Here is a 21,813-nt window from a genome sequence, read left to right as displayed (position 1 = left end):
TATCATTGATGATAAAATAGGTAGAAGCTCTAATTCTAAATGCTCTAGCCATATGCCTGGCCTGAGGTAGTATTACTCGCAGGAACCAATCATAATAAGGCTTAATCTATGAATCAATTTCAGTATTGACAGGGTTCCCCAATTCAGGCTTGCTGATGGCATATTCAAGTAAATGTACAAAAGGTAGTTTATCATAACAGGGGTGAAATTTGAACCAAGGCTGGCTAAAGCATCGGCCTGGGTATCCAGGTCTCTTCGTATTTGCTCAATATCAAATGAAATGAATTTATCGCAAAGTATTTATGCATATTCCAAATATAAAATCATTTTTTCATTCTTTGCCGTATAAATTCCTTTTATTTGATTTGCAATTAAAAGTGAATCAGTTTTTACCTTTAGGTTTTGAACACCGCGGTCTAGACATACCTTGAGTCCTGCTATGAGGGTTTCATACTCAGCCTCATTGTTAGTGGCTTTGAATTCACAACTCACAGCCTGGGCTATAGTGTCCCCTTGTGGCGATTTTAGCACTAATCCTAATCCCGTGCCCCAAACATTAGATGCCCCGTCTGTGAACAGGATCCATTCCAGGTCTGAGATCTTATTGTCTAATTGGTTAACTTCCTTGGCCAGGTCTAATTCCAGGTTAGGGCTGAAATCAGCTACAAAGTCTGCTAAGGCCTGTGATTTGATTGTTGTCCTGGGTTCAAAGGTAATATTATAGGTACTAAGCTGGACTGACCATTTGACCATCCTACCTGACAGTTCAGGCTTCCGCAGGATAAATTCTATGGGTTGGTTGGTCTTGATTATGATAGGGTGACATTCGAAATAAGGATGCAGCTTAGGACATGACATAATTAAAGCTAAAACATATCTTTCAAGTAATCCATACCTTATTTCAGCATCTAGTAGAATTTTACTTACATCGTAGACGTGATGCTGCTGACCTTCCTGTACTTTAACTAGGCACTGACAGTATTATCAATAAGAGAGAGATAAACCGGCAGGGGGTTTTCCTTTGCCTGGCTCCAGTAAAAATGGAGATGATGATAAATATAGCTTCTAATCATTGAATAATGTTGCCTCGTATTCAGGAGTTTTTTAATTTCCTCGTAGATGCTTATATTTCTTTCAGGGGCGAATTTGCGCTGTTTCTGCCGCACAGACTTAAAAGATATGTCAATATTGAGCCTATAGTTGATAACATTAGCATATACTCCAATTGTATAAAAATGAGATCAAGCAAAGCCATATATATATATATATTTATATATATATTTTTTATTTTTTAGAAACTTTCTAATTCAGGCCTGACAGAATCAGGGGAGTGAGATCTTATTAGGACATGTATGTCAGGGTACTCATACCTAATCTATTTCCATGCAGGATGATGCTACACATGTGCCCCTAACTGGGTATTGTAATTGCTAGGTAAGAAACATACCTGACTCGGAAGGCTTTAAGGTTTCAAAATAACAATCCAGGGCTGATTTTTGTTCAGGTCAGAATCCGGCCTGTCAGTATTGCTACCTTTGCCCCAGAGGGTAAGGGTTTTATTAATGATATAAAGTTCGTCTTTCAGGCTTGCTTTGTTTAATCCTGTCATTCTTTTCAAACCTGTTAACCTGTTTTCTTCAAACCTGTTAACCTGTTTTCTTTAAACCTGTTAACCTGTTTTTTTTAGTGTTTGCTCCTGTCTTGCGATTAAAGCCAACGTAAGTCATTCAACCACATATAGTTTTTGCCATAGTGGTTGAAGGGGTGGGAAAACAGGACTGACATGAGGGCTTATGTCCCCTGCTTGACTGGAGGGCTTGGTACTCGGCCTGACAGGAGGGCTTTTCACACTGATGGTCGGGATAAAACACCCTTGCACCATCTAGCTGCATCCAGCAGGTTGTAGATGTGTGCAGCAAATTTAGTCAGGTCAGGCAATTATTTCATGCTTGATTGGTCCTGCTATTTACTGTATCCGGTGATGGTTACCAACTCGTTAGGCACAGTTAAGTGCAAAAGATTTTTTAGAACCTACTGTACAGTAGAGTAGCCCTCAATCCTAAAGATTTTATTTATGCAATAACAATTCATGTATAATTTTTTCAGGATTTAAGTAAAACAAATTTGGTTAGAACATCCAGCATGTGAAACGAAAACAAGTAGGTAAGAAAAGAGTGCACATTGTCAAATAACAAGTTCAGGAAAGGCACGGTATAACACACATTCAGATGAGTATGTTTGGAGTTTTTACCTATAACATGCAGAACATAAATTACCACAAGTATGATTGTGCTTTTAGGTGGATGACATTTCAAGATATTAGAATCATGTCTCCTTGCAGTGTTTGTAGCATGTAAGGTTCTTCATTCTATTAGGATCAGGCTGATATTTGTTTCAAAGATATTCAAACCATATCTACATGGATTTCAGCAGGGATGGCTTCTTCTCAACCATAAACTAATGAATAAGAAGTTTGGCCAGGCTGGCAATATTTTTCTTTTTTACGACCACCTTTTCATTTAATTCAGCTTGACCATTTGCTTTAGGTTAGCCATGCTCCACTTCACAAATGGCAAGGGTGTAGAGATTGGAGGTAATAACTTAGACCTTTGATGAATAGTTGGAGCATGCTTATGGCAGGCTTCACATTTCATGCTGTAGTCCATGCAGTCAGACCTCAGGGTTGGCCAATAGTAGCCAGTCTTGAGAACTTTGCTTTGCTTCATGTGGTACGAGAAATCTCAAGTATGGTCCGACCTGAAATCTTTTAAACAAATTATCATTGATGATAAAATAGGTAGAAGCTCTAATTCTAAATGCTCTAGCCATATGCCTGGCCTGAGGTAGTATTACTCGCAGGAACCAATCATAATAAGGCTTAATCTATGAATCAATTTCGATTTGATGTGGTTCCCCAATTCAAAGCTTGCTGATGGCATATTCAAGTAAATGTACAATAGGTAGTTTATCATAGCAGGGGTGAAATTTGAACCAAGGCTGGCTAAAGCATCGGCCGGGGTATCCAGGTCTCTTCGTATTTGCTCAATATCAAATGAAATGAATTTATCGCAAAGTATTTATGCATATTCCAAATATAAAATCATTTTTTCATTCTTTGCCGTATAAATTCCTTTTATTTGATTTGCAATTAAAAGTGAATCAGTTTTTACCTTTAGGTTTTGAACACCGCGGTCTAGACATACCTTGAGTCCTGCTATGAGGGTTTCATACTCAGCCTCATTGTTAGTGGCTTTGAATTCACAACTCACAGCCTGGGCTATAGTGTCCCCTTGTGGCGATTTTAGCAATAATCCTAATCCCGTGCCCCAAACATTAGATGCCCCGTCTGTGAACAGGATCCATTCCAGGTCTGAGATCTTATTGTCTAATTGGTTAACTTCCTTGGCCAGGTCTAATTCCAGGTTAGGGCTGAAATCAGCTACAAAGTCTGTTAAGGCATGTGATTTGATTGTTGTCCTGGGTTCAAAGGTAATATTATAGGTACTAAGCTGGACTGACCATTTGACCATCCTACCTGACAGTTCAGGCTTCCGCAGGATAAATTCTATGGGTAGGTTGGTCTTGATTATGATAGGGTGACATTCGAAATAAGGATGCAGCTTAGGACATGACATAATTAAAGCTAAAACATATCTTTCAAGTAATCCATACCTTATTTCAGCATCTAGTAGAATTTTACTTACATCGTAGACGTGATGCTGCTGACCTTCCTGTACTTTAACTAGGCACTGACAGTATTATCAATAAGAGAGAGATAAACCGGCAGGGGGTTTTCCTTTGCCTGGCTCCGAAGAAAAATGGAGATGATGATAAATATAGCTTCTAATCATTGAATAATGTTGCCTCGTATTCGGAGTTTTTAATTTCCTCGTAGATGCTTATATTTCTTTCGGGGGCGAATTTGCATACTGCTTTTACACCGCCTGAGACTTAAAAGATGTGTCAATATTGAGCCTATAGTTGATAACATTAGCATATACTCCAATTGTATAAAAATGAGATCAAGCAAAGCCATATATATATATATTTATATATATATTTTTTATTTTTTAGAAACTTTCTAATTCAGGCCTGACAGAATCAGGGGAGTGAGATCTTATTAGGACATGCATGTCAGGGTACTCATACCTAATCTATTTCCATGCAGGATGATGCTACACATGTGCCCCTAACTGGGTATTGTAATTGCTAGGTAAGAAACTTACCTGACTCGGAAGGCTTTAAGGTTTCAAAATAACAATCCAGGGCTGATTTTTGTTCAGGTCAGAATCCGGCCTGTCAGTATTGCTACCTTTGCCCCAGAGGGTAAGGGTTTTATTAATGATATAAAGTTTGTCTTTCAGGCTTGCTTTGTTTAATCCTGTCATTCTTTTCAAACCTGTTAACCTGTTTTCTTCAAACCTGTTAACCTGTTTTCTTTAAACTCGTTAACTGTTTTTTTAGTGTTTGCTCTTCTTGCGATTAAAGCCAACGTAAGTCATTCAACCACATATAGTTTTTGCCATAGTGGTTGAAGGGGTGGGAAAACAGGACTGACATGAGGGCTTATGTCCCCTGCCTGACTGGAGGGCTTGGTACTCGGCCTGACATGAGGGCTTTTCAGACTGATGGTCGGGATAAAACACCCTTGCACCGTCTTGCTGCGTCCAGCCGGTTGTAGATGTGTGCATCAAATTTAGTCAGGTCAGGCAATTATTTCATGCCTGATTGGTCCTGCTATTTACTGTATCCGTGATGGTTACCAACTCGTTGTTGGAATATGTGTCCTCCGACAATAATGCGATCACGACTGTTGATCATGATGATCACATGTTTAAATCTCATTATAAAGAATACAATTGGGAAGTAATTTTTATCACAATCGGTCGTCAACATATATCGGTAATGATTGGGTGACTAAAGTTTGACATTACTTGTCGTGCGGCGATTGACGGTGGTGATCGATTGACCCCTAGGTCATACCTATAGGGCAACACTCTTAATTGATCATTTAATTAATCGTATAACGTTACGAGTTAATTAAATTACTTGAAAAATTGACGGACGATTTTGGAAGTAAAATTTACGTATCTCATTGAAATTTGATTAAATGAGATACTGATGTCGAGTAATTGAATTGTATCATTACTCAAATGAAATTATTGTTTAAAGAAACAATTGAAATTGAATGAATTATTATAAATACAATTTATTGTGATTTGTAAATTGGTAAAATATTTTGGTACAAGTAATTATGAATTACTAAGTCGGTTTTTGTATATGACGTATTTTTATTAATACGTTGATTTTTAATATGTTAAAAATACATAACAAATTTATGTTACATATGACATGTGACATATTGATAATTTTCAGACAAAAATAAAATGGGTTCCATTTTATGGAGGTGCCGAAATAAGGAGGAGGTTTAGGCTAATATTGTGTTTGTTTAAATTAGTGGAAAACATAATCATTCACTAATAGCCTAGTCATGCAACCCTAGTTTGCATTGTGAAGACAAACAAAGGCATGCATTGGCTCCCCTACCCTCCTCCTACCCGGTTTTCTTGACAAAGAAAGGCAAGGGTTTTTGCCTTATATTTTTGATAAAACAATACATAATGTTGTTGTTGTTACTACAATTATTCATTCATCAAAAATTAAGAATTTTAGAAAGATAAAAATACTTCCTCTCCTCTCGTCTCTCAACCAGTTTTTGGGAGATTAAAAACCAAATTATTTTGGGTCAATTTTCATACAAAAATTAATATTATTTAGTATTCATAGTATTAATTTTATTAAGAGTAAGCTTTGGGTATAAATCCTTGGGAGAGATCCTACACTTGGGTCTTTATTTATCCAAAAGGAAAGCTCAAGAACAAGAGAGAAAGGTGTTCTCTCTTGTGCCCATTTGAACCGAAAATCCAATGTAAGAATGGATGTTTCTTCCTTATTTTGTTTATTTGTTTGCATGCATAAGATCATTAGTTAATTTTATGACAAATTAAATTAAAACATATATGAATATGTTAAGTATATAGATCTACTTTTCTTTCAATCGGTATCAAGAGCCATGGTTGTTTGCATGCAAATCGGTTAAAAGTTTTTCCGAGTTATAAAGATTAACAAATAAAACTTGTATAATTTGTGTTATTATGATATATCACGAAATTAATTCATGCATGTTAAAATTTCTGGTCCTAAAATGTTTTTAGGATATTTTGGTTATTTTACGGATTTTTATTGTTCATATTATTCAATAATGGCATTTAAATATGATTTTATGAGTAAAAATGTCATTTTCGTCTAAAATTAGCTATACTTCGAATTTTCCAGTGATTTTTGGATATGTTGTCACATATATTATTTTGAGATAGCCTGTAATTTTCATAATTTTTGGACTTCTTATACTCGAAAAATGGATTTTTCATTATTAAATTCGGATTTAGGTGAAAAATAGGTTAATATGAGATACATTTCGAATATGCTCATAGAAATTTAATATGTTGTCACATGCAATTTTACAAGATGTGTGTAAAATAATAGGCTATAGTAAAGTCTTTTTGCATGATTTATGGATTTTTGAAGAAAAATAGCATAAATAGTGACATTATTAGTAAAAAATTAGTAAAACATAATCTATGACTAAGGAAAAACGTCCAATGTTGCATTTTATTATCTTTTTCAGATCTAAAATTGAAAAGTTAATGAATATAATTTTTTCCATGTTTTTATGATTATTTTAGTTAAAACCGATAAACCGCAACATTGTTTTTCCGGATAAATTTCGAAATTTTTAACCTAATTTTTTGAACATTATGAGTGTCATGGTATTTTTTCCAGAATGTTCATGAGTTTAAATTTCAAATTTTGAATTTATTTGAAATTTTGTGAATTTATTTGAAGTTTATAGCTTATTTTTGTAATTTTTGGTCCATTAATGAACAATTTTTAGAAATATGAGTTAATTATGGTCAAATAATTAGTGAAAACTAAATTTTGAGTCCTAAGAGGTTAGGGTAATTAACTTATGCATAAATATGAATTTATGTAATTTTTGTGATTATAAAATGTCGAAATCACGCAAATCCGTAAAAACCGAGTAATATACGATATTGGCTAATTAAAGGCGATTTAGCATAAAATTGGGCATGTTCATACATATTACAATGCTGCATTTTCTTTATGATTGTCATAATTTTAATTTATGTAATTTTTGAATTATGTAATTTTACTTAGTATGGCTTTAGTTTTTAATTGGTATTTCCCGAAATGTATGGGAATATCGATTCGGTTGTAATTTTATTGTGATCTCGTATCACCGTTTTGTAATTTAATAGATTTATTTTATTTTAATTACAAATGTATAATAGGAAATTATGTAATTTGCTATGTAATTTAATTTATCTCGGAGTTCCCAAAGACGGATTTCTTCAAGATGGCGATACATAAAGACGGTGTTACCTCGAGATGCGTGCCACAACCGAAGTTCAAGGGACCAATGGAGTTGGTTTCCGAATATGTAATAGTTAAATAGTTTTTCTATTTTAGGAAGGCCATACTAGGATTTATTTTATGTTTGCATTTTATTTATATGTCACATGCATCGCTAAATCGCCATAACTAAAACATGCATCCTCATCTCATCGAGTTTATCGACCGTGTCAATTAGAATTATCGTAGTTCACCGCTTTAGTTCACTTAAAACGTGATAGATAGTAAATTGACATGACCTTTCGCTAAAACAATTAATTGAGACATAGCCTTACCAAATAGTAGAAACCATGAAAACCTATTTCGCGAGGGAGTGCACTCGGCCCTACCGGGGTACAAACCTTGTTACGTAGGGGAAGTGGGTGATGAATGTTAATCCACCGAGTTCATGTCAATGAGGGTTTCATCGGCCATACCGTGCCTAAATTGATGTGGATTTGGATCATGGACATATTTATTCGAAATTTGGATTGAACTCAACAAACGTTTTTCGATAATGGTTTCATCGGCCATACCGTGCCCTTATCGGATGTGTTTTGGGCTATAGATAATTATTAGAGTAATTTTATCGACCAAGAGTTCTAAAAGTAGAATCGATTAAAACGTTAATCCACCGAGTTATATTGATAAAGGTTTCATCGGCCATACCGTGCCTAAGTCAATATGAATTTGGGTCTTGGAATCATTTATCTAGTTGGGTAGAGGTCACTAGAAAAATGCATAAAACTTGTTTAAATCATACATTTTTACGAGTATTATTAAAACGACATTTGTTTTACTCCTTCTATTTTGTTTTGTAGACCACTTCTTTTTCTCATAACTAATGGCAACACCAACCCCTAACGCCACGCCTCTCGCTAGTTCATCATGGCTCCGATCCTTCATGGATCGATGTAAACTTGAAAAGAATGGGTCAAATTTCTCCGATTGGGATGCCCAACTCAAATTTGCCGCCCAAGGTGACGACAAGCTTCGTTACCTTACCGAGGCCTCTCCACCCGAACCTACTACTAGGTCGACCGCCGCCACTAGCGAAGCATATGAGGCTTACCAAAAGGAGTCCGCCGCAATGAAAAATGTCTTGATATTTGCGATGGAGGCGGACCTCCAAAGGAGAGCCTTTAAAATGGGCAATGCTAATGAGATTTACTCCAAGCTTGTGACAATGTTTTCACAAACTCCGCGGATCGTCCAATATGAGGCGGCCGCGGCATTCTTTGATCTCGACTTCAAAGAGGGCCAAAAGGTTAGCCCTCATGTGCTCAAACTCATGGAGCATGTCGAGACCTTGAAAATTCAAAAGGTTGAAATCCCCAAAGAACTTGTTGTAGATAGGATTCTACACTCCTTGTCCAAAGTCAAAGCATATGTTCAATTCCGGGTGAATTTTAACATGCAAGACAAGGATGTGTCTCTTGAAGAATTGCACAAGTTACTTGTGCAAGCCGAAAGGGACATGGGGTTAAATGTGAACCCACCCAAGGATGTGCTTAACATAAGCACTAAGAGTAAGGGGAAGTTCAAGAAGAATGGGAGGAAGGGTAAGAAGCAAGCTCCCACATTCACCAAAGCTAGGACTTGTGAAGCTAGCACTTCAAAATTCAAGAAGGGTCCTCTTGATAAATGCCATTATTGTAATGGTATGGGACATTGGAAAAGAAATTGTTCCAAATACCTTGGTGATATTAAGGCTGGAAAGATCACTCCAGTAGGTAAATGACTATCCTTTCTTTTATGTTTCTAATTCAACTATGGTATTATGATACAAAGTTGTGATAATGTATCTCCCTTTTTATTGTAAATAGGGCCTCCACCAAGCAAAGACAAGGGAAAGGAAAAGCAAGCATAAGATACCATCAAGAAGCTAGGAATAGCTTTCATGGAGCTTCGCTTTTTATTGTCTTATTTTATTCATGTTTTGAATTTTAGAACCTTAAGTTTCCGTGTTCGACATGGAAAGGTATTTTGGATAATGGGTTGTATTTTGGATAATGGTGACTTGGTTTGCAACCCAAGTCACCCGTTTTATCATTTTATCCTTTTGTTCTAAAATTCATGTTTAAATGCTTACTCTTAGAAACATATAACTTATAGTGATCTAATAGACAAATATAATGACGGGTTTCATTATATGTCCACATGCTTAAGGCTTGTGTATGATAATTTATAAAGCGATTTTGAGTCTATGAACTCTCTTGAAGGAATGTCAATCACCAAGTACACTTACGAAATCTATAACTATTAGTCAATCTATGAGATAGTTCTCCTTATAACTTCAACATCATTATTTGTGTCTCATATGCTATCTTTGAATCTATAGTGTATTTATTCTAAAGATAGAGTGGGAGAAAAATGAGGACACAACACACAAGACAAGATAAATTTATGTACTTGTGTAAATGCGATCTACGCAAGGTAGAATGATTTGAATGAAGGGTATATCTATTCACATAGTATACCAAATAGATGAGATCTATGGTCTCAAGTAAGTCCTATATGACTAAAGAGACCAAGTGAAGTAATCATAAGAGCATATTCTTAAGATAACTACGTGAAGTAATCATAAGAGCATATTCTTAAGATAACTACACGAGGAGACCAAAAGAAAGTTTTGGAATAAAATGACTAATGTAAAGTATTAACAAGAGTTTTGACTAAGTTTATGAAAATTATGACCAATAGTTTCAACCTTGAGATTTACTTAAGAGCCTAAATGAATCAATGTAACATCCTAGTAATAAGCGATATTTATGACTAGAGGTTGCAAGGATTGATATACCGATATCTTCAATAGCCAAAGTTTTAAACCACGCAAATGTCATTACTTAACATCATTATGAAAATGAATTGGTTAAAACCTCCTTCTAAAAGGGATATTTTGAAGGATGTGTATTAGGTATTACTCATATTTAATAAATGACATTGCCACACATCATTATGACATGAGTGTGTTAGAGATTTAAAATCTCTTTCCATAAGGTTAAAATGAGACCTCTTCGAAATAGGAATTTTGAAAGGATATGATGGGAACATATATGGTTTCATCTTAATAACTTTGCAAAGCAACATACATTCCAAATTTTGAAATATGTTCAATTGAGTGATCAATTTCGAAACATGTGGAATTAAGTGGGAGCATTAGAATCTATCATGTGAAGACATATAATTTAGTGGGAGCTATCATCCTTTGAATGTTTACAACTCATTACTCATTAGGAATGACGAGCTAATATCTTCTTTCACAAAGAAGTATTTGAGTTTTCAATTCTGGATGAATTTGGACTATGATGAATCCAATTACGACAAGAAATATTAGATTAGTATTAAGAGATACACATCATATCAACATACACATAGGTTATTCATGTAGATGAAAATGGAATTGCCATTAGTAGTCATGGTCGTTCATTGAACCTATGAACGGTTGATCTTATGATTATTAGTAACTAATGTTTCCGCCATTAGAGTAATCATGCACATGTCCAATGGTGAATCATGTGCATAAGAGCATGATGATTCATTGGTAAGCCATAATAGAAACGTCATGAATTCTCAAGTAGAATCCGATGAGTGATTTCCGTGTTTGTTGGAATGCTCTATTGTGTGTCAAAAGGTTGCACATATTAATGAAAATCCGAACACATGTAAGGATTTATGAGAATCCCAACCCTTTCAAGCTAGAAAGAAGAAATAATAAGTTTTGGAAAGATACTTAGTTGAATAAGAAGTTGCTCAAAACTAATCTTTCCTAATATGCTAGGACTTGTAAGAAGTGCTAGGCTAATCACCTTGACAAATTGTTGCAAGACTCTACAAAACATATACCTAGTGCATTGTGTGTGGATGGAGTACTTGATCAGTACAAGTTATATCATTCACGACAAATTCGTTCGTTATGTGATAATCGATAAGGAAGTTCTTTCAAGATAAAGAACCAAAACCGAGGTCGGGAACCTTGATGTGTACTTGGTAAGATTCATGCTATGAGAGAGAACATGAATGTAAAGGAAAATGCGATTATAAGAAGTTTGAACACATGGACACATGACATGTGAAACTTCTATTGCAATCAACAAGTGTTTATACACTTACGATTTGCATCACAAGGTTGTAATATGGTATTGACTACCCGAGTGTGATGTCGACATTTGTCGTTTGAGTTAATATTAACTCACTTTATACATTGTTATATCCAAACGGGTTTTAGAGACAATTGAACCCCGTTAAAGTGAACATGGATTAACATAGTATTTGCCCATAGTTACTTACATGAGGTGACGTCTCGAAGTGACTAAAGTGTGATACGATTGATGGCAAGTTCAAGTGCCATAGAGTCATGTGAGATGACTAGTCGATCACATAGGCAGACTGTTAGGAACATTTTGTCGGGCCTAATGACCGCTTATAGAGTTCTGGAAAATTTATATAGCCTGGTCGTGGCGAGAGCTGCTATAGTATTCAAATGAGTCGATTCTTTTGACTAAAGACTATTCGCCTAAGATGGCACAGTTTCAGATTAACTTTGATTTGTGTTACTACGACCTTCGTCAATGGGGTCAAATGGGCATATTTTGGGTTATGATGGCTGTGGCTAGTCGAAGGGAATGAGTGCGATAGGAATTGTCCATCCCTAGTCAGGGTTATAACAATATCTCAGGGCCACTCGAGGAGTAATGAACTAGAAATGTGTGGCCACGCTCGGAAGGTATCTATGATAGATAAATCCGGTCAATCAGTTATTCTCCAGATCGAGGAAACCACTCTCGATATGATCACTTGCAAGTACGACCTGAAAGACACCTTGCATTGAGTGGGAGATAGTAATAGGACAAGAGAATTGGTGATGCACACTTGTCGAGGACAAGTGGGAGATTGTTGGAAAATGTGTCCTCCGACAATAATGCGATCACGACTGTTGATCATGATGATCACATGTTTAAATCTCATTATAAAGAATACAATTGGGAAGTAATTTTTACTCGTCAACTCAATCAACATATATCGGTAATGATTGGTGACTAGAGTTTGACATTCTTTGTCGTGCGACGGTGGTGATCGATTGACCCCTAGGTCATACCTATAGGGCAACACTCTTAATTGATCATTTAATTAATCGTATAACGTTACGAGTTAATTAAATTACTTGAAAAATTGACGGACGATTTTGGAAGTAAAATTTACGTATCTCATTGAAATTTGATTAAATGAGATACGGTCTGAGTAATTGAATAGTATCATTACTCAGATGAAATTATTGTTTAAAGAAACAATTGTAATTGAATGAATTATTATAAATACAATTTATTGTGATTTGTAAATTGGTAAAATATTTTGGAACAAGTAATTATGAATTACTAAGTCGGTTTTTGTATATGACGTATTTTTATTAATACGTTGATTTTTAATATGTTTAAAATACATAACAAATTTTTGTTACATATGACATGTGACATATTGACAATTTTCAGACAAAAATAAAATGGGTTCCATTTTATGGAGGTGCCGAAATAAGGAGGATGTTTAGGCTAATATTGTGTTTGTTTAAATTAGTGGAAAACATAATCATTCACTAATAGCCTAGCCATGCAACCCTAGTTTGCATTGTGAAGACAAACAAAGGCATGCATTGGCTCCCCTACCCTCCTCCTACCCGGTTTTCTTGACAAAGAAAGGCAAGGGTTTTTGCCTTATATTTTTGATAAAACAATACATAATGTTGTTGTTGTTACTACAATTATTCATTCATCAAAAATTAAGAATTTTAGAAAGATAAAAATACTTCCTCTCCTCTCCTCTCTCAACCGGTTTTTGGGAGATTAAAAACCAAATTATTTTGGGCCAATTTTCATACAAAAATTAATATTATCTAGTATTCATAGTATTAATTTTATTAAGAGTAAGCTTTGGGTATAAATCCTTGGGAGAGATCCTACACTTGGGTCATTGTTCATCCAAAAGGAAAGCTCAAGAACAAGAGAGAAAGGTGATCTCTCTTGTGCCCATTTGAACCGAAAATCCAATGTAAGAATGGATGTTTCTTCTTTATTTTGTTTATTTGTTTGCATGCATAAGATCATTAGTTAATTTTATGACAAATGAAATTAAAACATATATGAATATGTTAAGTATATAGATCTACTTTTCTTTAACTCGTTAGGCACAGTTAAGTGCAAAAGATTTTTTAGAACCTACTGTACAGTAGAGTAGCCCTCAATCCTAAAGATTTTATTCATGCAATAACAATTCATTTATAATTTTTTCAGGATTTATGTAAAACAAATTTGGTTAGAACATCCAGCATGTGAAACGAAAACAAGTAGGCAAGAAAAGAATGCACATTGTCATGTAACATGTTCAGGAAAGGCACGACATAGCACACATTCAGATGAGTATGTTTGAAGTTTTTACCTAGAACATGCAGAACAGAAATTACCACAAGTATGATTGTGATTTTAGGTGGATGACATTCGAAGATATTAGAATCATGTCTCCTTGCAGTGTTTGTAGCATGTAAGGTTCTTCATTCTGTTAGGGTTAGGCTGATATTTGCTTCAAAGATATTCAAACCATTCTACATGGATTTCAGCAGTGATGGCTTCTACACAACCATAAACCAATGAATAGAGTTTGGCCAGGCTGGCAATTTTTTTTTCTTTTACGACCACCTTTTCATTTAATTCAGCTTGACCATTTGCTTTAGGTTACCCACGCCCCACTTCACAAATGGCTAGGGTGTAGAGATTGGATTTATAAATTTAGACCTTTGATGAATAGTCGGAACATGCTTATGGCAGGCTTCACATTTCATGCTGTAGTCCAGGCAGTCAGACCTCAGGGTTGGCCAATAGTAGCCAGTCTTGAGAACTTTGCTTTACTTCATGTGGTACGAGAAATCTCAAGTATGGTCCGACCTGAAATCTTTTAAACAAATTATCATTGATGATAAAATAGGTAGAAGCTCTAATTCTAAAAGCTCTGGCCATATGCCTGGCGTGAGGTAGTATATCTCGTAGGAACAAATCATTATAAGGTTTAATCTATGAATCATTGTCAGTATTGACAGGGTTCCCCAATTCAGGCTCGCTGATGGCAGATTCAAGTAAATGTACAATAGGTAGTTTGTCATAACAGGGATGAAATTTGAACCAAGGCTGACCAAAGCATCAGCCTGGGTATTCAGGTCTCTTGGTATTTGTTCAATATCAAATGAAATGAATTTAGAGCAAAGTATTTATGCATATTCCAAATATAAAATCATTTTTCATTCTTTGCCGTATAAATTCCTTTTATTTGATTTGCAATTAAAAGTGAATCAGTTTTTACCTTTAGGTTTTGAACACCGAGGTCAAGACATACCTTGAGTCCTGCTATGAGGGTTTCATACTAAGCCTCATTATCAGTGGATATGAATTCACAACTCACAGCCTGGGCTATAGTATCCCCTTGTGGCGATTTTAGCACTAATCCTAATCCCGTGCCCCATACATTAGATGCCCCGTCCGTGAACAGGATCCATTCCAGGTCTGAGATTTTATTGTCTAATTGGATAAATTCCTTGACCAGGTCTAATTCCAGGTTAGGGTTGAAAGCAGCTACAAAGTCTACTAAGGCATGTGATTTGATTGTTGTCCTGGGTTCAAAGGTAATATCATAGGTGGTACGGCCTGAACAGAACCAAGCCGAGGAAGAAGAAGCCGGGGAAGAAATTCAACTTGCGCAGAATACGCTCAACACTCATCGAAGGTCCATACCACGGCATAGACTACGCTGAGGGCAAATTGATAGGGCATATTCTGCACCCGCTGACCGAGTCAACATATTGAGCAAGTTCAAAGCCAAAAGACAGCAAGTCAACGTATTAGACAACCTAACCGACGCAGCCTGTCGGCCTGTCACTTGGGTCTCGGCTAAACAACTAACCAGCCGGGAGGCATATCCGCGTACTCACATCCAGTCCCCTCGGCATGGAGTCAACCAGGCCAGCCGGCCTGCCATGGGTCCCTCGGCCAAGGGTAGAACGGTCTTTCCACCTGCTAGCCACTTGGCCACTTGGCCACTACGTGACAAAAGGTGAAAGTCTATAAATACTCCTCAATCCTCATTGAGAAAAGGATCCACAATTCATCCAAAAACTCACTATTAATCTGGTATAAACTCCCTTATCTCTCTACAAGATATTTTTCCAAGTAACACACAACTTAATCTCTTTAAGTTTACTGACTTGAGCGTCGGAGTGAGTACGCTCGGTACCAAGCCGAGCCCTCAGTTTGTTCATCCTTACAGGAGAGAGCGAAAGGAAGAGTCAAGCAATGGCATCATTAAACAAGTTCAAGTGGTCATAATCCTGCTCCGGAATTACACCCGGAACAATAGGTACTAAGCTGAACTGACCATTTGGCCATCCTGCCAGACAATTCAGGCTTCCGCGGGATAAATTTTATGTGTAGGTTGGTCTTGAGTATTATAGGGTGACATTCGAAATAAGGATGCAGCTTAGTACAGGACATAACTAAAGCTAAAACATATCTTTCAAGTAATCCATACCTTATTTCAGCACCTAGTAGAATTTTACTTACATCGTAGACGTGATGCTGCTGACTTTCCTGTACTTTAACTAGGCACTGACAGTATTATCAATGAGAGAGAGATAAACCGGCATGGGGTTTTCCTTTGCCTGGCTCCAGTAAAAATGGAGATGATGATAAATATAACTTATAATCGTTGAATAATGTTGCCTCGTATTCAGGAGTTTTTTTACTTCCTCGTAGATGTTTATATTTCTTTCAAGGGCGAATTTGCGCTGTTTCTGCCGCACAGACTTCAAAGATGTGTCAATATTGAGCCTATAGTTGATAACATTAGCATATACTCCAATTGTATAAAAATGAGATCAAGCAAAGCCATATATATATATATATATATATATATATATATATATATATATTTATATATATATTTTTTATTTTTTAGAAAATTACTAATTCAGGCCTGACAGAATCAGGGGAGTGAGATCTTATTAGGACATGCATGTCAGGGTACTCATACCTGAGCTATTTCCATGCAGGATAATGCTACACATGTGCCCCTAACTGGGTATTGTAATTGCTAGGTGAGAAACTTACCTGACTCGGAAGGCTTTAAGGCTTCAAAATAACAATCCAGGGCTGATTTTTGTTCATGTCAGAATCCGGCCTGTTAGTTTTGGATGTCCCTGACTAGTTTTGGTAATTGGAACTCCAGTATTGCTTTAATCCGATCAGGACTGACTGTTATGTCTCCTTTGGTCACCATGTAACTCATAAACTTACCATATGTCACATAAAGTTGCACTTGATAGGACCAAAATATCTTACAAGGCTATCACAAGTAGCTTATAAATGATACACATGAATTATAAATCACAACCATGCATGTTAAGTAGCAGGCCAGGATAGATTATGTCTCCAAACGTTCATGTAGTGTAATGTGTGTAACATGTTAATATTAAAAATTATATTGTTCAAAGGTTCTAAAATCATGCTAGACATGCTTGATATATAACAAGGAAAAGTTAATGAGTAATCATGTAAGGATTCATAACAGTTGTATGATAATAGATCTAAGCATATCAGGACAGGCTAGGCCTGACAGGTTAATTCATCCTTCAAAAAGTCAACCAGGTAAGGCTTGGTCGATTTATTTTTCCTTGATCAGCCAGGTCATGGTAAGCTTGACTGACCCTGGCATATCAGGACTGCCCAAAAACTATCATATGTAATATGGTCACTACTAAAAAATATTTAATTCATATTTACCTTGGAATATGTATTATGATGACATATTTATTTAAAAGTTATGCGAAGGATACAACTTACCTATGCAGTAATTGTGGGATTTATCTGTATGTATCCCTTTAAATTTAAGGACTATAACGAATTATAACATGATGAAACTAGTCATAAAATTAAATTGCATAAACAAAATTGTAAAGGATTAAGAAATAACCTTCGGTCCTAGCAAATACGGCCTAAGAACAATATCAAAGTTGATATTCGCCTATCAGTTGCACCCAAGACGATATGAGATATGCCCTTTGATTTTGCTAGAATCGATCCAAAAATTAACTAAATAATTTTTAGGTTTTTTTTGTGTTTTTCATAGAGATGAGAGGCAAGAGAATTAGTCAGAAAAATTAGGTCAAAAAATTTACTCCTATCTCTCCCTTTAACCGTGTATGAGAGAGAGATTATGGTAGAATTTTTTTACTAATTACTCTGCCCATAATCCGAAATTAGGAGAGTTATTTCTCTTATTTTCGGTTATTCCAAAAATGTATAAAATGTGTAAATTGTCATCTAGTGAGGATCGAACCCATGACCTCTTGGTTTGAGTACCCTCACTATTACCATTATGACACATTCATCTTGTTGATATTAAATATAACCGATTACATTTAATTACGAATTAACATATTAATTCGTCCAAGCTAACATTACATACATTTAATTAAATATAACTTATTATATTCAATTTACGAATTTAGAGTTAATTCGTCTCAACTAATATTATTTAATCTTCATTAAATAATTGTCTCATCAACACATTGACTAACTGTTTAGTCATATAAGGCATCAATGTGATTATATTTCTATAACCACATCTCTCAAACACATCCTATAGGTGTGACCTTTAGGGACCAGTTGATCACCGCCATCTGTATGATAATAACGTCAAACTTTCTAGCAAGCCAACCGTTATTAGGTAATCGTTAATCAACTGATTAAAATACGAAGTATACCCTTGTGAACCTGTAAAAGATTTACAAATGTTATCACACTAATTTGTGGAGGACACAAGCTCCAACAAACTCCCACTTGTCGTCACAAGTGTATGTGCGATAACCGATTCTCATATCCTAAAATTTCTCCCACTCAATGTAAAACAATTTGCAAATCCTTATTCACAAAGGTTGTATTTTACAAGCGATCATGATCAAGAGTGGTTTCCCCGACTTAAGAGTAACTTAACTGATAAACGAATCATCATTCGAGCATGGCCATGCATTTCAGTTACAACTCCTCGAGTGGCCCCGAGAAATAACTATACTTGATAAGGGTTGGATATTTTCCTCAACTCGAATCCTGCAGATGTAAGCACAGTATGAAATGACCCGAAAAAATCTACTTAGCCTCCGATTCACGGCAGACCGTGAGAAAGAAACCAAAGTCACCCAAAAACTGCCTTAATCTCAAGAGACAGTCGATAGTCAAAAGAATCGACTCTAGGAACACAATGGATGTCCTATCCATGACCTGGCACCGAATGTTTTAAACATTTAGGACTCCATTACGTTGTCACAAAAATTTGTCCTACGAGGTATCGTTATAATCTCGCATTTGTGATCGATCAGTCAACAGTTTGACTTATGGCTCTTTGAACCCACCATCTATCGACTGCACAATATAATAGCCGGAGTTATCAGCTCACATGGGCGATTACGGACCAAACAAATATAATGTAATTCAGTTCACTTTGTGGCGTTCAATGTTGTCAGTACAATCCACATGAAAAACAAAATATTATAATAAAACGATGAAGTTATAAATAGTATATGAAAAAGATAATGTATCAAATCCATAATCAAGTACTACAACTCAGGAACACGTTTAATTCCCATGGAAATAACGTGCCCTACATGCTTATCATAATTCAACGGTTTAGTGAGAGGATCCGCGATGTTATCATCCGTCGCAATCTTGTCTATCACTATCTCCTCTTGCTCCACGTAATCACGGATCAGGTGAGCTTTCCGATGTACATGTCTAGATTTGATGCTAGACTTTGGCTCCTTAGCCTGAAAGATGGCACCCCTATTGTCACAATAGATGGTGATCGGGTCATTCGAACTAGGAACTATCGTAAGTCCTTGTGAGAATTGACGCATCCATATCGCTTCCTTAGCTGCTTCCGAAGAGGCATAATACTTGGATTCAGTAGTAGAATCTGCTACAACACTCTGTTTGGAACTCTTCCAGCTGACCGCAGCACCATTAGGAGTGAAGACGAACCCGGACTGATATTTTGAATCATCTCGATCTGTTTGGAAGCTAGCATCTGCGTAACCGATTGCGCATAGCTTAGTATCGCCTCCATAAGTCAATACCCTATCCTTAGTCCTCCGTAGGTTCTTGAGGATATTTTTAACAGCTATCCAGTGTGTTTCACTTGGATTCTTTTGGTACCGACTCGTCATACTCAATGCATATGCCACGTCTGGACGTGTGCATATCATGGCATACATGATTTATCCTATTGCAGATGCATAAGGAACACGACTCATGCGCTCAATCCCTTCAGGCGTCGTGGGTGACTGAGACTTGCTCAACTGCATCCCAGACGTCATTGGAAGGTTCCCCTTCTTGGAGTTGGTCATGCTGAACTTCTCAAGAATCTTATCCAAATAAGACTCCTGACTAAGTGATAACGTCCGTCGTGATCTATCTCGGTAGATACGAATTCCCAAAATGCGTTGTGCCTCACCCAGATCTTTCATCTGGAAATGGTTCTTCAACCATTCTTTAACCGAAGATAGGAGATGAATGTCGTTCCCAATCAGGAGTATGTCATCGACATACAATATCAAGAATACAATCTTGCTCCCACTCGACTTGATATATAAGCATGGTTCTTCGACCGATCGAGTGAAACCATACTCTTTTATCACCTGGTCGAAACGATGATTCCAACTCCGAGAAGCTTGCTTAAGTCCATAAATGGAACGCTTAAGCTTGCATACTTTCTTAGGATGTTCAGGATCTATGAAATCTTCGGGTTGCACCATGTACAACCCTTCCTCCAAATAACCGTTTAAGAAGGCGGTTTTCACATTGCAAATTTCATAATCATGAAAAGCGGCAATCGCTAAGATTATCCGAATGGAACGTAGCATGACTACAGGTGCAAAAATCTCATCATAATGCAATCCGTGCACTTGAGTGAAACCTTTTGCCACTAGTCGTGCCTTATAGGTATCTGGTTGCGCGTCTATAGAACGCTTTATTTTGTAAAGCCATTTGCACTGTAGAGGTTTTACCTTATTAGGTAAATCAACTAGATCCCATACGTCATTCTCATTAATGGAGTCCATCAACAGATTGCATGGCTTCGAGCCATAGTTTTGAGTCGGAACAGGCCATAGCACCTTTATAGGTAGCGGGTTCATTACTCTATAGGAGTAAAACGTCATTCTCCTCGACCATACCAATGTATCTGTCCGGAGGATGAGAGACTCTACCCGACCTCCTAGGTTCCTCAGGAATATTAACCATATCATCAGTTGGAGGAACAACTTCCTCCACCTGTTCCTCGGTTGTTGGTTCTGGAATCTCCGACAGCTCGAAGGTTCTATTACTCGTCTTGTTCTCGAGAAATTCTTTCTCTAAGAACGTCGCATTAGCCGCAACAAAAACTCGATGTTCAGTAGGCGAATAGAAGTAATGACCAAATATTCCTTTTGGATAACCTATAAAGTATGTCTTGACCGATTGCGGGCCGAGCTTATCCTCGTGTCTCCACTTGACATAAGCCTCGCAGCCCCAAACCCGAATAAAGGACAAGTTAGGGACCGTTCCCTTCCACCTTTCATATGGAGTCTTGTCGACAGCTTTAGTCGGACTTCGGTTAAGTATAAGAGCAAACACAAAAGAGCAAAACCCCATAATGAATCAGGCACTACTGTGTGACTCATCATTGATCGAACCATGTCAAGTAAGGTTCGATTTCTCCGTTCGGACACACCATTTAATTGAGGTGTTCCAGGTGGAGTTAACTGTAGAACGATTCCACAGTCTTTACGGTGTTTATCAAACTCATTTGAAAGATATTCGCCACCCCGATCTGAACGGAGTGCTTTAACCTTTCTACCCAGTTGGTTTTCAACCCAGTTCTGGTATTCCGTGAATTTCTCAAAGGACTCACTTTTATGCTTCATTAAGTAGACATATCCATATCTACTCAAATCGTCCGTGAAAGTGATAAAATATCTATAGCCATCTCTAGCGGTAATTGACATAGGTCCACAAACATCAGTATGTATGAGTCCTAATAGGTCACTAGCGCGCATTCCAACACCTTTGAAGGAAATTCGAGTCATTTTGCCAATGAGACATGATTCACACGTGCCATATGTAGAAAATTCGAATGCGGGAATAGTCCCATTATCGACGAGTTTCTTTACGTGTTTCTCATTTATGTGGCCCATTCGACAATGCCATAGATAGGTTTGATCTTTTTCACCAACCTTTAATTTCTTATTATTCATGTGTAATACTTCCGTGGTTT

Source organism: Silene latifolia, chromosome X, assembly GCF_048544455.1.
Source record: "Silene latifolia isolate original U9 population chromosome X, ASM4854445v1, whole genome shotgun sequence".
NCBI lineage: Eukaryota > Viridiplantae > Streptophyta > Magnoliopsida > Caryophyllales > Caryophyllaceae > Silene > Silene latifolia.
This window is presented reverse-complemented; position numbering follows the sequence as displayed.